Source organism: Phoca vitulina, unplaced genomic scaffold (assembly GCF_004348235.1).
Source record: "Phoca vitulina isolate PV1807 unplaced genomic scaffold, GSC_HSeal_1.0 scaffold31, whole genome shotgun sequence".
NCBI classification, from domain to species: Eukaryota; Metazoa; Chordata; class Mammalia; order Carnivora; family Phocidae; genus Phoca; species Phoca vitulina.
In genome coordinates this window covers 16,726,930-16,741,259 of record NW_022589734.1, presented here as the reverse complement: position 1 = coordinate 16,741,259, position 14,330 = coordinate 16,726,930, and the positions used below count along the sequence as shown (strand labels likewise).

At 43.9% G+C, this 14,330-nt stretch overlaps 1 non-coding gene across 1 annotated transcript; it reads left to right on the top strand.

Moving 5' to 3' along the window:
• Positions 1–12,769: 12,769 nt before the first annotated feature.
• Positions 12,770–12,876, top strand: LOC116645061. The gene has a single exon (XR_004301889.1). It is a non-coding gene; the product is annotated as a U6 spliceosomal RNA (small nuclear RNA).
• The last annotated feature ends 1,454 nt before the right edge of the window (positions 12,877–14,330 follow it).

Here is a 14,330-nt window from a genome sequence, read left to right as displayed (position 1 = left end):
GCAGTGACTCTACTTCTTCTCTTTCTTCACCTACACTTCACCTATTTAAAGAACCACGTTGAATCCAGTGGTAGTAAAAGGAAATACTGTAAGACAGACCTAGAAGAAGAAGAAGAAAAAAAAAAACAAAAAAACGTTGTCAGTAGATAGAGTAGAAATGGTAGTGTTTAGGCAAGAGCAGGACTTGGGAAGGAACATGCCATCAACTCTAGGGAGGGAAACACCGTGATGAGGAAGGAGAGGATTCTAATTTAATATCTGGGGTGAACATTTTTTGAAGCCTTCCAAAGACAGAGGCGAACAAACCTGAAGCGTGTTTGGGGACATAGCTGTGATTAGATTTTGCTTTATCATCTTCCATACAAGGAAGCTCATTAGTAGGCAGACAATAGAGTGTTGTCAGCTCTTCACCGGGGAATACAAGTATAGCATCTCCTGATATCCAGCTCCCAGGAAGATGCACAAGGGAAGGTAGGAAGCTGTACCCAATGCATGGAAATAAGAAAAACATAATGTGACAAGGTCTCATTCACAAAGAGAAGCAGGTGTTGAGAGTATAAATATCAATTAATGCTTAGTAGGGACTTCGTATTTGCTGGTGACAGAACTATGGTTGAGCAAGGAATTCTCTTGTCAGTGGGGGAACTGGTCCTTGTGTTGGAAATGTCCATACAGCATCGTTGTGGAAAGGATGCTCATTTCATCTAGGAGATGGTAAAAAAATAAGCTAAAGTCGGTCACCAGGTATCAGAGCTGTGGAAAAGTGATTTTCTTCTTTAGATGCTCTGCTGAGTTCCACCGGCACCTTGCATTAATATGAAATTAACAACACACTACTCACATGGATCTTAGCATCTAAAAAAAGCTCACATCGTGCTTTAAGCCTTTTATTACAAAATAATAGATGTCATGAGGTTAAAGTTTGTTCCTGCAGTTTTCTCCGAAACATCTGTACAATTTTATATGGGGGATGAATGTATATTCCATGTGGATCTTTGTCAACTGAAAATGGGGCTGAAGAGCCAGTTCAATACTAAGGCTCACTCCCTCACCGCGCCCCAATCACATATGTATGATTTCCTGCTTGCAAGCACTCCAGAAAAAAAATTTTTTTAAGTAAGAAATACCTTTTATGTTCACATTCATTGTCATTATGATTATTTGCTGTGTCTCAACAGTATCACTCATTCCAACTAAAAGCCCCCAGGAGAATAAAGGAGAAAGGCTAAGAAGCAAATTCCATTCAATAAATTACTATTGAGCTCTTACTATGTTTGGCACTAGGAGGCTAGAGTTCCTACAGAGAGTGAGTGGGCCACATAAGGCGGGTATACAAATAACTATAAATCAGGGCAGAGTCGGCTAAGTGTCTTACCAAAATTGGTAAAAATGTGGAGCAGGGGGTAGATCGCCAATTGAAAAGGCACAGAGAAGATTTCGTAGAAAAAGTGGTAAACGGAAAAGGGTAAGTAAGCCCGATGTCAGCTGCATCCCCCCAGCCCCCCAACCCCCCGCGCTATGATGAAGGTCAGACTGGCCTGCATCCCGACTCCATGCCCCTGTATCCAGACTCCAGACTCCAGATCCGGCCCTCCACACCGGCCTCCAGCCTCCACTCTGCCTCCTTCACCGTTCCTTTCTTCCCTCCGTTGAAACTACGCCTCTTTTCTTGATTTCCCTACAAACTGCTTACGCCAAGCCTCCCTGAGATGCAATTATTACTGAAGGTGTTGGAAAGAGCGGCCACAGCCCAGTAATGTCCGTATACATCTTGAAACTGAACATGAGTCATCCTTATTTTGAAAAACTCCTTCGTGCCCTTCCTTGTTCCCTCATTCTCTTTTTTGCTGCTCCCCCCACCTCTTTTTTCTTTGGGGAGGGAGGCAAAAAAAATCCAAATTCCCTTCATTTGCTTCAATGCAGTCATTCATCCTGTTTTATTTTGCAGTCTTCCTTTTAGACTAAGGGGTGGGGCCTACTTTTTCCCAACAAAAACGATCCATCGGTGTTCTATTTTCTTACATAAAGACTTGTTTTTTACACGCCCCACCCCCCCCAAGAAAAATTCTGGTTGATATAGTTTTATTTTCACCTTGCTACAATGCCCATTTTGCGAGGCAGCCCTGGAAGATAAGGACATTCCTAGTGTCAGGAATGAGAAGACCTCGAAGAATTTTTACAGATTTTTCAAATACCTGTGTCTCATTTTACATAATAAGGAAACAGGCTCAGGCCGGCTCGGGGAGATGTAGGTATTGAACGGTGGAAGAACTCTGCCAGTGCATTGCTTTTTCCCTGATGGTGAGGACATCGTGATGAAGGTATAAAATCAGAGAACAAGGCACGAATTATAGCAGGTGTAGTCAGGAATGGGGTAAGGAACCCAGAGGTGCTCCGGCTTCACTAAGACGGGCATAGTAAAGGCAGCTTCTTTATTTCCTTCTAAGTGACCTCATAAGCTACCTGTCTCACTGCACGGGCCAATAGAAACAACCTAGACTTTTTACATAGCAATATCTCAGTCTCTACCAGTTGGTTTCCTTGAAGTTCAAACACCGTCAATTCACATTTCAACTCCCTATTAATGTGGGCTGAGTCAGACTCTGTAAGTAAGCATTCAGTCATGTGGAGAACGTACAAGGTTCTAATGGCAGAAGGGAAGTGTCCTTTGGACGGTTGCTAGAAGTCTTCTGGAACACGGCAAAACTGAGCCACTTCACACACTGGTGACCCCCAAAGGTGCAGCTGGTCCAGGCTGACCTTCTGAGGGTGGGTGTGTTGGCACCTACCCCTACAGCTCGTGACCTTTGGCTGAAATCTTCAAACATAAAGGCCTCTTCTTCCCAAATGAAGGCCATAGGGGCCTTCAAGACATCCAGATAATGGAGAATTTGAAGGGCAAAAGGACCAGGAGATGCTCCCCTGGGGCAGAGTGTCAAGGTGACTGCAGGTCTTTAGGAGAACTCCAGCCTTGGGCTCAGTGCCCTGTGTAGTTTGGAAAACGGTACCAGCTTGGAGGTGGTAGCAGACGGTATGTTAGAGATGAATCTCGGGCACAGCTTCTGGATCATTCCAAGTCCTGCCACGGTTGGGGTGATTGTGCAGCACCTGCCTTTTTAAACTTGATTATGTTTATTTGGAGATAATTGTAATTCACATGTGGTTGTAAGAAACAATACAGAGACCCCATGTACCCTTTACCCAGTTCATGCCTATGGTAACATTTTGCAAGACAACACTGGGCTGTCACAACCAGGATTTTAATATTGATACATTCAAGGCTCAGAATATTTCCACCACCACAAGGATCCCTCATCTTGGCCTCTTATAACCACACCGGCTTCTCTCTACCTCCATCCCCTCCTTGACCCTAGCAACAACTAATTGTTTCTCCATTTTTATAATTTTGTCATTTTAGATATATTATATACACAGAATCATACAGGGAGTAACCTTTTGGGATTGGCTCTTCTCAGCATATTTCTCTTGACATTCATCCAGATTGTTGCCTCCATCAATAGTTCATTCTTACTATTGCTGAGTAGGGTTCCGTGGTATGGATAAACTGTGGTTTTGTTCAGTCATTCACCCATTGAAGGACATCCAGGTTGCTTACTGTTTGGGGCTATTTCAAATAAAGTTATCATAAACATTAGTGGACAGGTTTTTGTGTGAATCTAAGTTTTCATTTCTCTGGGATGAATGCTCAAGAGGGCTATATCTGGGTCCTAGGGTAGTAGTATACTCATTGTTTAAAGCAACTATGAACTGTTTCCTAGATTGGCTGTACTATTTGGGGCTATCAAATGTATGAGTGATCCAATTTCTCCACACCTTCAGCAGCATTTGGTAGTGTCACTGTTTTTTATTCTGATGGAAGTATAGTGATATCTCATGGTTGTAATTTGTATTTTCCTAATGGCTAATGGTGCGGAACACATTTTTATATGCTTATCTGCCATCTGTACATGCTCTCTGGTGAAGTGTCTATTCATGCCTTTTGCCCATTTTCTAATTGGATTGTTTGTTACTGTTGAGTTCTTAGAGTTCTTTATATATTCTAGATACTAGTCCTTTGTTGGATATTTTCTTGTAGTCTGTCTCATGTCTTTTCACCTTCCTAGTAGGGTCTTTATAAAGCAAAAATTTTAAAATTTGATGAAATCTAACTTATCCATTTTTTCCTTTTGTGGATCATACTTTTGGTATCAAGTCCAAGAGTTCTTTGCCTAGCCCCAGATTCCAAAGATGTTCTTTTTTTTTTTTTTTTCAGGTTTATGTTTTATTTTGTTTATATCTGTATTTCCATTTTGAATTAATTATTGTGTAAGTTCAAGGTTCAATTATTTTTGTCTACAAGTGTCCAATTGCTTCAGCACTCCTTGTTGGAAAAGCTACTGAGGGTCCCGCAGAGTCAAAATCTAAACTGTAAAGCACTCTGTGAAGTAATGACATCTAAGGACCTACAAAAGCATGGAAACATCCGATGTTCTCTGTGTCTGACCATGTCTGCACACAGTTTTTCTTTTTCTTTTTCTTTTTTTTAAGATTTTATTTATTTGTTTATTTGAGAGAGAGAGAGGAGGGGGAGGAGCAGAGGGAGAGGGACAAGCAGACTCCATGCTGAGCACAGAGCCCAACTGGGGTTCCATCTCACGAACCCAAGATCATGACTTGAGCTGAAATTCAAGAGTCGGATGCTCAACAGACTGGGCTCCCCAGGTGTCCCAACACACAGTTTTTCTTTGTATATGAGGATGACCAGGCCAGTGTTAATACTCAGGATCCCAAGACACAGAAAGAAGTCATGCATGTTATTGGAATGCAGGTTTACACAAACTGAGGGGGCCCTAGCCATTGTATGGCCCTGGTACCCCCCAAAATCCATCTGCCCTCATAAAAGGCAGCCTTCCCTGAGGAGTCAAGGAGCCATTACCAAGGGATGGGGTAAAAAAAAAAATGGAAGAGGCATCCTTTATGGTCCGGACTGACCCAGGAACCACTCCACATTTGGATGGCCAGACTGACTCCCTAGCCCTGATTCTCCCAATTGACTTCACACTGTTTGTAAATAAAGCAATAAAGACACTTAGTGCAGGGCGCCCGGGTGGCTCAGTCGTTAAGTGTCTGCCTTCGGCTCAGGTCATGATCCTGGGGTCCTGGGATCAAGCCCCGCATCGGCTCCCTGCTCAGCGGGAATCCTGCTTCTCCCTCTCCCACTCCCCCTGCTTGCGTTCCCTCTCTCCCTGTGTCTCTGTCAAATAAATAAATAAAGTCTTAAAAAAAAAAAAAAACACTTAGCGCTCTACCCTACTTCCTTCTGTCCGCTCTCTCTCTCTCTCTCTCTCTCCCCTTCCCCACAGCACATACTGAAGCTACCTCCTCCAATCCCCTGTCCTGATATGTCCCCACCTACCTCACTCTCACTTGCTCCTTCATGGAGAAAACAAAAACCATCAGGAAGGACTCACTCTACACCTACAGTCTTGCACACATTCTGTGCCCATGTTCCTACTACCTTCCCACAGTGAAGGAGGAAGTCCCTCCTTCCAAAGCCAGTAGCCACATCCAAGCTCCGTAGTTCATCAGGGCCTGCACACTCAGTACCTTACTCATCAATCATTGCCTCTCCTCTAGTTCTTCCTCAACACCATCGCTCCTAAAAAGCTTGTCCCTGAGCATTAAAAAAAAAAAAAAAATCCCTCTTGCTTCCCTTCTCATTACCTTGCCACCTCCCCTCCCTACTTCAAAGCCAGGATTCTCGAATGTGCTTTCTATGCTGTCTATACTTCCCGACATCCCATTCCCTCCTCAACCAATTGCAGTCAGGTACCCGTCCTCACAATGTTTAAGCAATTCTTGCCAAGATCTCCAAAGGCATGTTATTGCTGAGGCCGGCGGACACCTTTCAACCTTATTTTAGCTTGACATCTGTATCATATTTGCACAAGAACATATCCTCTTTTCGAAAAAAAATTCCCTTCTCCTGGCCTGTTTTGCATTCCCTTAATCCCTCTGGCTACTCGCTGGTCTCAGGTAAGTCTCTCCTTTCTCGGCCAGTGCTCCCTGTTTCAGGCCCTCCGTGCTCTCCGTACACGCTACACCTGGTCACGCACCCAACCCTTGACTCCTCCCTCTCCTGATTCCCTATGAGGAATACATCCCTGCGTCCTGCATCCCAATTCTGTGGGGGATTAGCCAGCCCTGGCCGCCACAACAAATTATCACACACTGGGTGGCTTAAACACAGAAACTTATTTTCTCACAGTTCTGAAGGCAAGAAGTCCCAAATCGGGCATGCTCAGTTTCTGGTGAGGACCGTTTTCCAGGCTTGTAGAGGGCCACCTCCATGTCGTGTGCTCACCTGGTGGAGATAGAGCGCAAGCTCTCTGGTGTCTCTTCTTCTATGGACGCTAATCTCATCCCTGGGGCCCCACCCACCTGACCTCATCTAAACCTAAGTATCTTCCAAGGCTCCACCTCTAAATACCATCCTAGTGGACCTTAGGGCTGCAATGCGTGCCTTATGGGAGCAGGGCACACAATTCAGTCTATGGCACATTGCTCTGAAAGTCGGCCTTCCCCATCTCTGCTGCCATTTTTCTTCTTACCTGGATTATTTCAGTAGTTTCTCGGCTAGCCTCTTTGCCTATGTTATCTCCTTCAAAACCATTCTCCATACTACAGCTAGACTGATTTTTTTTTTTTTTTTTTTTTTTTGAGTCAGAAATCAGGTCTCAACAGTCCTTGCAAAAGATACGTGCGGAGTTTCTGGTAGACTTTCTGTAAAGTCTACACTCGCTAATATAGCATGGAAAGCCCTCCATGTTGGGGCACAGGTTGATCTCTCAGGCCTGACCTCTCTCTCTCTCTTCCCCTTTGTACTCAGCAATACCTCCATAGTACAGCCCTTAGGGTTCTGTGAACACACCCCGCTTCTTAAATTTTCCACATTCTCAAGACTCAGCTTAGATGTCACCTCCTCTAGGAAGCCTTCCATGACCCTTAGGTTGGATTAGATGCTTTTCCTAAATGTCATCACAGCTCCACAGTGTGTTGACCTCTAACACAGCACTTAGCCCATGTTGTCAGAGTTGTTTTTCACCTGTCTGTTCCCTCCACTCAGCCGTAAGCTCCTCAAGGACAGAGCTCATCCTAACTCCTCACTCGATGCCAAGTCAATGGTGCAGTTCTTCGTGTTTATTAGGCAAAAGCAATTTGGTGCAACTTCTTTTATTGATCAGAAAACTAACAAAGAGAGCATAAGCTCTCACTCAACAAAGCCAAGCTAGCAAGAAGCCCAGAAACCAAAGAATGTCACTATCAATGAGTCAGCTATCAAGAGTTTCCATACTGCTGGGAAAAGTGACTGGAATCCAATTATTTCACTTCTTTGGGCCTTTGTCTGTAAAATGAAGAGCTTGCACTAAGTCACCTCCTAAATTTCTTTCTAACACTAAAAAGTTTCATAATTTCTTATATGGAGGCCGTAAATTCCAACCCAAATGTCTGGTTGGAATTTTCCAGAAATCACGAACTTGGGCCCTTTCTTGCTCTACCAGAAGAGAATTTGGGGATAGCTGGGGTTTATAAAGACCCTAGGCGATCAGGGTTTCTCTTCACTGCCTATTCATTTCTTCATTCATTCAAAGTTTATTGAGTACCTAATGCGTGCCAAGCATATAATGCTTTTCAGTTTAGAGATTTTATGAGGGCTGATAATAAGTTACAAGGGCCCAATTCTCTGTGAAGACAATTTGATGTATAATTTTCCAAAGTTCAGACAGAGACTCAGTGACTTCATAGGGGAAAACCATATAGAAGGCACTAAGAACCGCTCTCTTCAATTGCATTTAGCAATGGTTATGTAACTATTACATGGAACAAACATGACTCGTAGGATGTAATCAATCATAAAACAACACTTCAAATTGATTCCACAGAGTAACACTTTCTCTGCTCTCGGGTGAAATTTAGAGCAACTTTTTATTCTCTGGTCACTTCCGGGTAATGAAAATGTCCATGGGTCAGTAATTAACATGTCTCGAGTCAGATCACAGTAAAAACATCCATCTGGTTTTGCACTTAGGCTTCTCCGTTCCCCAGCTCAGCCTCTCACAAGAGGCTGCAATCCGGTTAGGAGAGCAGCCAGGGGCCTCCCTTTTCCCGATCCCTGCCCCTTTCATCTTTCTAACAGGGATTTCACACTTCTCTCGGGTTGGAGTAGCAGGAGGACTAGGAGGAAAGCAGAGCAGGAAGGTTCTTACTAGTCTGGTAGTCCCGTGAAGATTTAGTGTCAGAGTTCTCTGGCCTTGACAGGTATTTCAAGTTGCGTCTCCAGTTGGTTTTTCAAGACACCGCAGGGTAGGGCTTCTCTCACCTGCATTTCCCTGTCGACAGATGGATACATCTTAATATGGCTGATCACTCTGTCTTCCCTCAGCCTGTGGGAGTCTGGCACCAACTCCAGCCTTTTTGTTCATCTGGTCACCCATCCAGCTGACCCTTTTAGAAAGGACACAAGATACCCTCATGCCTGCTTTCTCTTGCGGGTACCAGTCCACGTCCCCTCCAGGGGAACCACTGACACTTTCTTTGCCCGTGAAGATTTGGAAAGGCCAGGCGGGAGAACATCCAGCACACAGACCACTCAGTACAAAACAACCCTCTCCTTGCATCCCTACTTCGCATTTTTAATGTACTTTTTGGTTTATGTAAGCAGTTGAAAAGTCACTAATCAGATTTTGACAACCTCCCTTGCAAATTTTGCAAAGGAAGCTCTCATACCTCACTTTAAAATACCTCACTGATAGCAATGTCTCAGGTGCGTTAGCTGAAACTTCCATTCTTTTACAGTTATGCTTGCCTTGCAACGTTAGAATGACCCATTTCTCATCATATCTTTGGTCTATATTTGCCATGTCACTGTGACCAGTAGCCTTTTCCTCCCCTCATTTCATTATCTAAGAGAAAGTCAATATGAGTTTTTGTGTAACTTAGAGTACTTACTTTCATAATCTGGAACCTGGGCATCGTAGGAGTTTCCTCAGGCTGCTGTGACAAAATACCACACACCAGGTGGGGTGGGGGATTGGGGGAAGGGGTAAGCAATAGCAATTTATATGTCACAGTCCTGGAGGCTAAAGTGTGAAATCAAAGTGTCAGCAGGGCCACATCCCTCCAAAGGCTCTGAGACAGAATCTGTTCTAAGTCTCTCTCTTAGCTTCTGGGGGTTACTGGCAATCTTTGGCTTGTGGCTACCTTACTTCAATTTCTGCCTCTGTGTTCACATGATGATGTCCCTGTACGTCTGTGTGTCTCCATGGCCTTCTTATAAGGGCATCACTCATCAGATTTAGGGACCACTCTAACCCAATATGCTGTCATTGTAACCTGAATATGTCCGCAAAGACCCTATTTCCAAATAAGGTCATATTTACAGGTTCTGGGTGGACATGGATTTGGGGGGACATTATATAATCCAGTACCAGTACTGTAATATTTTCTGTAGAAAGGTTCAATATCAGTGCATATATGATGTAGCATTTTTCCCCCAATAATGTTTTGGGTTTTTTTTAATGGAGGGATTGCATTAATTTCGGAAAGGCCTATAGAAATAATATCTCTGGGTTTCACTGCATAGAAATAGTCAGATTCATGCAGGAATATGACAAAGGAGGCATACAAACAGCTTAATAAGCATGGGTATGTATCGTATGGGAGAATCGACGCAAGCTAATAATAGCTACCCTTGACATGAGCGAGCGGATGCTTTTTCCACAGCTGAATTGTGAGCAGGATGATGTAGTATTTGTTGATTTTGCCATGTGACTTGTGAAAACAAAAGAGGTACAAAGAAGACAAATGACATTGTAATTCTGAGTGGTTTGACTATAACTACACATACTAAAGTTATCATAGCACTAGTAGTGATGTGTTGTTCGATATAATCATCCATTTTTAAGCCTCTGCAACATTTTAGAAATTTTTCCTGGGCGTATTCTTCCCCCTGTACTGGATTTTCCTTTCTCCAAAAGTTGAAGCTGTTGCTTGGAACCTTGCTCAAATAACGACATTACAGCGGGCATGCCCCTGAGAGCAACTTCATGAGATCTATTAAAACTGGGTTGTTGTTGTTATTTTAACACAAACTTCAAATACAGTTTCTTCATGATTTATCAACTAAAATCTATCCCGAGAAAGTGTGGCCCTTTAGCAAGGTGCAATGACTAGTGAATGCTTATATATATTCCATTTACTATCCATTTATTTTTTTCTAGTCTTGAGTAACTTCTTCCTCGGACCTCTGATTTTGCTTGGCCAAGAGCGCCTTCTGGAAATTCACATATTTACCCATCCTGGCTAAGTTCACAACCTTGTGATGCAACTTTAGAGACTTCGAGTGACTTTATTCAACAGCAGGTATTTCTTACTCAAAATGGTTTTAGACATTTTTTATGACTACTTTTACCACTATTTTATGTGTAACTTCTTTTCCGAACATGGCAAACGCCACCAGGTACCTGCCTACCTTTGCAGGTGCAAATGGGATGGGGTCAGTGGACACTCATCCATTCCTTCTGGGCAAACAATTTATGCCAAATTTAAACCTTCCTTTGGATAATTGTTTTCCTTATGCCTTACTGTGTTACTGCATCTTTATTGCAATTTGTATTGTATTTTCTTTGTAAGACATTTGGAGTCTTGTGAAAGTGTTGTGTATGTAAATAATGGAAACAACACCCACAGCATTTCTTAGCTCCTGTGGGTGCTGCCACACTTCTTCCTGTTTTCTTTCTTTGCCTTCTTCTTCTTTTTTAAATCACCATAAGAATAGTTCTTTGGAATTGAGATGATGCAACAGTCTTAAAGACACAGCCCGTGCTCTATTACTAATTAATGGAGAGTACTGTTTTTTGAAAAAAAAAATTTTTTTTGAAGATTTTATTTATTTATTTGACACAGAGAGAGACACAGCGAGAGAGGGAACATGAGCAGGGGGAGTGAGAGAGGGAGAAGCAGGCTTCCCATGGAGCAGGGAGCCCGATGCGGGACTCGAGCCCAGGACTCTGGGATCATGACCTGAGCCGAAGGCAGACGCTTAACAACTGAGCCACCCAGGAGCTCTGTAACTGACAGCCAACAGGATTGTTTTGAACTTCATGACATTTTGTGCTGGTTTAAAAGACGGTAGCAGGTGTGATACGCATTGTATAATGTTCCACCATAAACTGAGCGTGGCAGGAGGTATAATACCCTCAAAGTAAAATGGTGATATGGTAACCAGAGACATTATTGAGCTTCTCTATGGCTTGGCCTCTTTTTATAAAGTGAGTCAGGCAGCAAAGAAGATTTTTTCTCCACTTGGGAGAAAGGGCCAGAAGTGCAAGGGATACAAAACCACTGAGCCTGTTTGTACTCAGTAGTCTTCTAGGACTTTTAGAATACCTGTTACCTAACAGGCTCCAAGGGCACTGTTGGGAATTTCAAGGTCCATCCGGAAGCAGGCCCATGGAGCCCTAGAGTCAGAAATGCTAAGAGAGAGAGAAGGAACTGAAGCTTCCCTCGGTCCCTGCTGGCTGCCTCCTCTTTGTGACAGGTTGTGAGCACATCAGTACAGGCCATGGGAAGGGAGAAGTAGCCACAATCCAATGGGGTGCAGGGGCCAGAGCCTGTCTTCAGAAGCTGGCCCATCCCCAGGGGGCAACCAGGCAGGCCAGTGAGCGTCAGTCAAAGGGCATGACTAGCTCCGATTGGGCCAGGCTGTTTGGATATCGCAGTGAGTCCTCCCTGCCAGCAGAACACAGTTCTGGAAGAAGGCCAGGGGACAATACTCAAAATCAGGCACCGTTCCAGGTGATTGGTCCAGTCACAGCAGGCCCCCCCCAGCCAGAAACAGTGGAAAGAGTAGGAAATCACAGCCTGCTTCTGAAGGGAAGGGGGAGCGCAAGGGTTTGGCCGAGCATTAGGACCTGAGCAGAGGCAGCAGGGGTCCAGGGCAAGGATCCAGCCGCTGCAGAGAACTAACATGCTTAGCAGAGAAACTGAGGCCGACTGAGGTCACAAGACTTTGGCCACAGTGATAAAAGAACTTGGAGACTCCGAGTCTACACCAGGAACCAGATTTCCAGGTCTCTAGGCAACCAAACCCGTTCCGTCTATTAATAGGTCTCAGGCTGATGACACTGATCAAGACTGGCTCCGACTGGTTGGGGGCAACTTGGAGCTCCTGGAACTTACACGTGCATAAGAAGTACCTGGGATCTTGTAAAAATGCAGATTCTGATTGGATAGGTATGATTGGGGCCCATAGTCTGAGCTTCTGACAAGATCCCAAGGGATGCTGCTGGTTTGCTGGAGTAGCAAAACTCAGAGAGTCCAAACTTGCTGTTAATCCCTTCCCTACCCACCACTGCTCAATACCTGCCTCACCTGCCCCAGCCCTCCTCATCCTCAAGGCTGACCATCTTCTTTTCCTTCTCTTTTCTTCCTCCCCCCATCCCCATAACCCGTTTGTCCTAGTGCATTTCCTCTGTCAAGACCACCCACAGGACAAGAGCTTTGGTTTGGATAATGGAAGGGCCAAGATAAGAAAAGCCAAAGACATTGTTCCCATTCTCAGCACACAGCAAAATACTTTTATGTTTGATAGACACCATTAATCCACATTAATGTCTTTCTCAGTTACTGTTTTCTGTAGATTGTAAAGAACATGTGACCTCTTCTCTTTCCCCCTGATATCCTCCAACAGTGAAGAACTACCTTCTGAGGGCTCACTTCCACAGCACACACACGAAAATTAGAACAGTACAGAGAAGATTATCACGGCCCCTGCGCAGAGTTGACACACAAACTCTTGAAGCGTGCCATATTTTTCAAAAGTCGTAGAAATGGGCACAAATTAAGGAGAACTATATGGTGCTTACGAAAGAAAGGAAGCAATGCAGTAAAAATTTTAACTCTACTCAAATTCCTCTATAAAAATAATGCACATCCAGTAGAAACCTCAATAGAGTTTTAGTAAAACCCAATTCTAAAATTTAAATAAGAAAGCAAATGGCCAAGAATAGCTCAGAAAATTTTGCAGATAAAGAATATAGTGTGTGTGGGGGGTGGGGGAAAGAACTGGTGTGGGAGGGGAGTTTTCACTCTACAAGAGCTCAAGACTTAATCTGTTCAGTTATTAAGATGGTGAGTAGCTAGCTCTATTTAACGTGATCCTAAGTGATTTCGATTTTATTTGTGCTCTTTTGAGTTTTACACCTAGTATATACTTATTTTGTGATGAAAAATAAGCCAAAAAAACCCAAGTGCTTTGAAAAAAGAAATATCCACTAAAAGATATTTTATTTTTTTTTTAAAGATTTTATTTATCAGAGAGAGAGGGAGAGAGAGGGAAAGCACAAGCAGGGAGAGCAGCAGGGGGAGGGAGAAGAAGGCTCCCCGCTGAGCAGGGAGCCTGATGCAGGACTCGATCCCAGGACCCTGGGATCATGACCCGAACCGAAGGCAGACATTTAACCGACCGAGCCACTCAGGCGTCCCTAAAATATTTTTTAAAAAATCAGAATGCTCTCACACATTTATTTGATATTCCTATTCTCTGACCATATATCTGTATGTAGTATACACTGAATGTGTTTCCACTTACAGCAGTAAGGGGTCACTATTCCTGGCTTACGCTGAAAACTAATCCTATAATGTGGGGCTGGTTACTCAAGCTCTCGCAGAGTGTTTCCACCTGCGAAATGGTGGTGTTATTAGCTTCCCAGCTCTCCTTGGAGGATTGGCTATTGCAATTGTACAAGATCATATGTGAAAGTGCTTAACGGAATGGCGAACACTATACAAATGCAAATTGCCATTACTGGTAAGTATTCGAAACTGAGCAGTTACAGATTTTAGAGCTTTGTAGCGGGCGGTGTTAGCGTGATGGAGCTACGGAAGCCGTTTGTGCTCCACAGGGAAAGAAAGGGAGTGAGTTGGGAAAGCCTTGTTTATTTTTTAAAAGATTTTATTTATTTATTTGACAAAGAGAGAGATATCACAAGTAGGCAGATAGGCTGGCAGGCAGAGGGGAGGGAGAAGCAGACTCCCCGCTGAGCAGGGAGCCAGATGCGGGACTCGATCCTAAGACGCTGGGATCATGACCTGAGTCCAAGGCAGATGCTTAACCGACTGAGCCACCCAGGTGCCCAGACAAAAACACCCTAGGTCATTTTGACAATCTACTTCCTAATGTTGCCTAGGCCAGGCTCAGCAGGATGTGTTTTGTGGTTAAGTTTTAGGATGACCCCTCCTCTGCCTCAAGCCTCCTGACCACTCCCTCA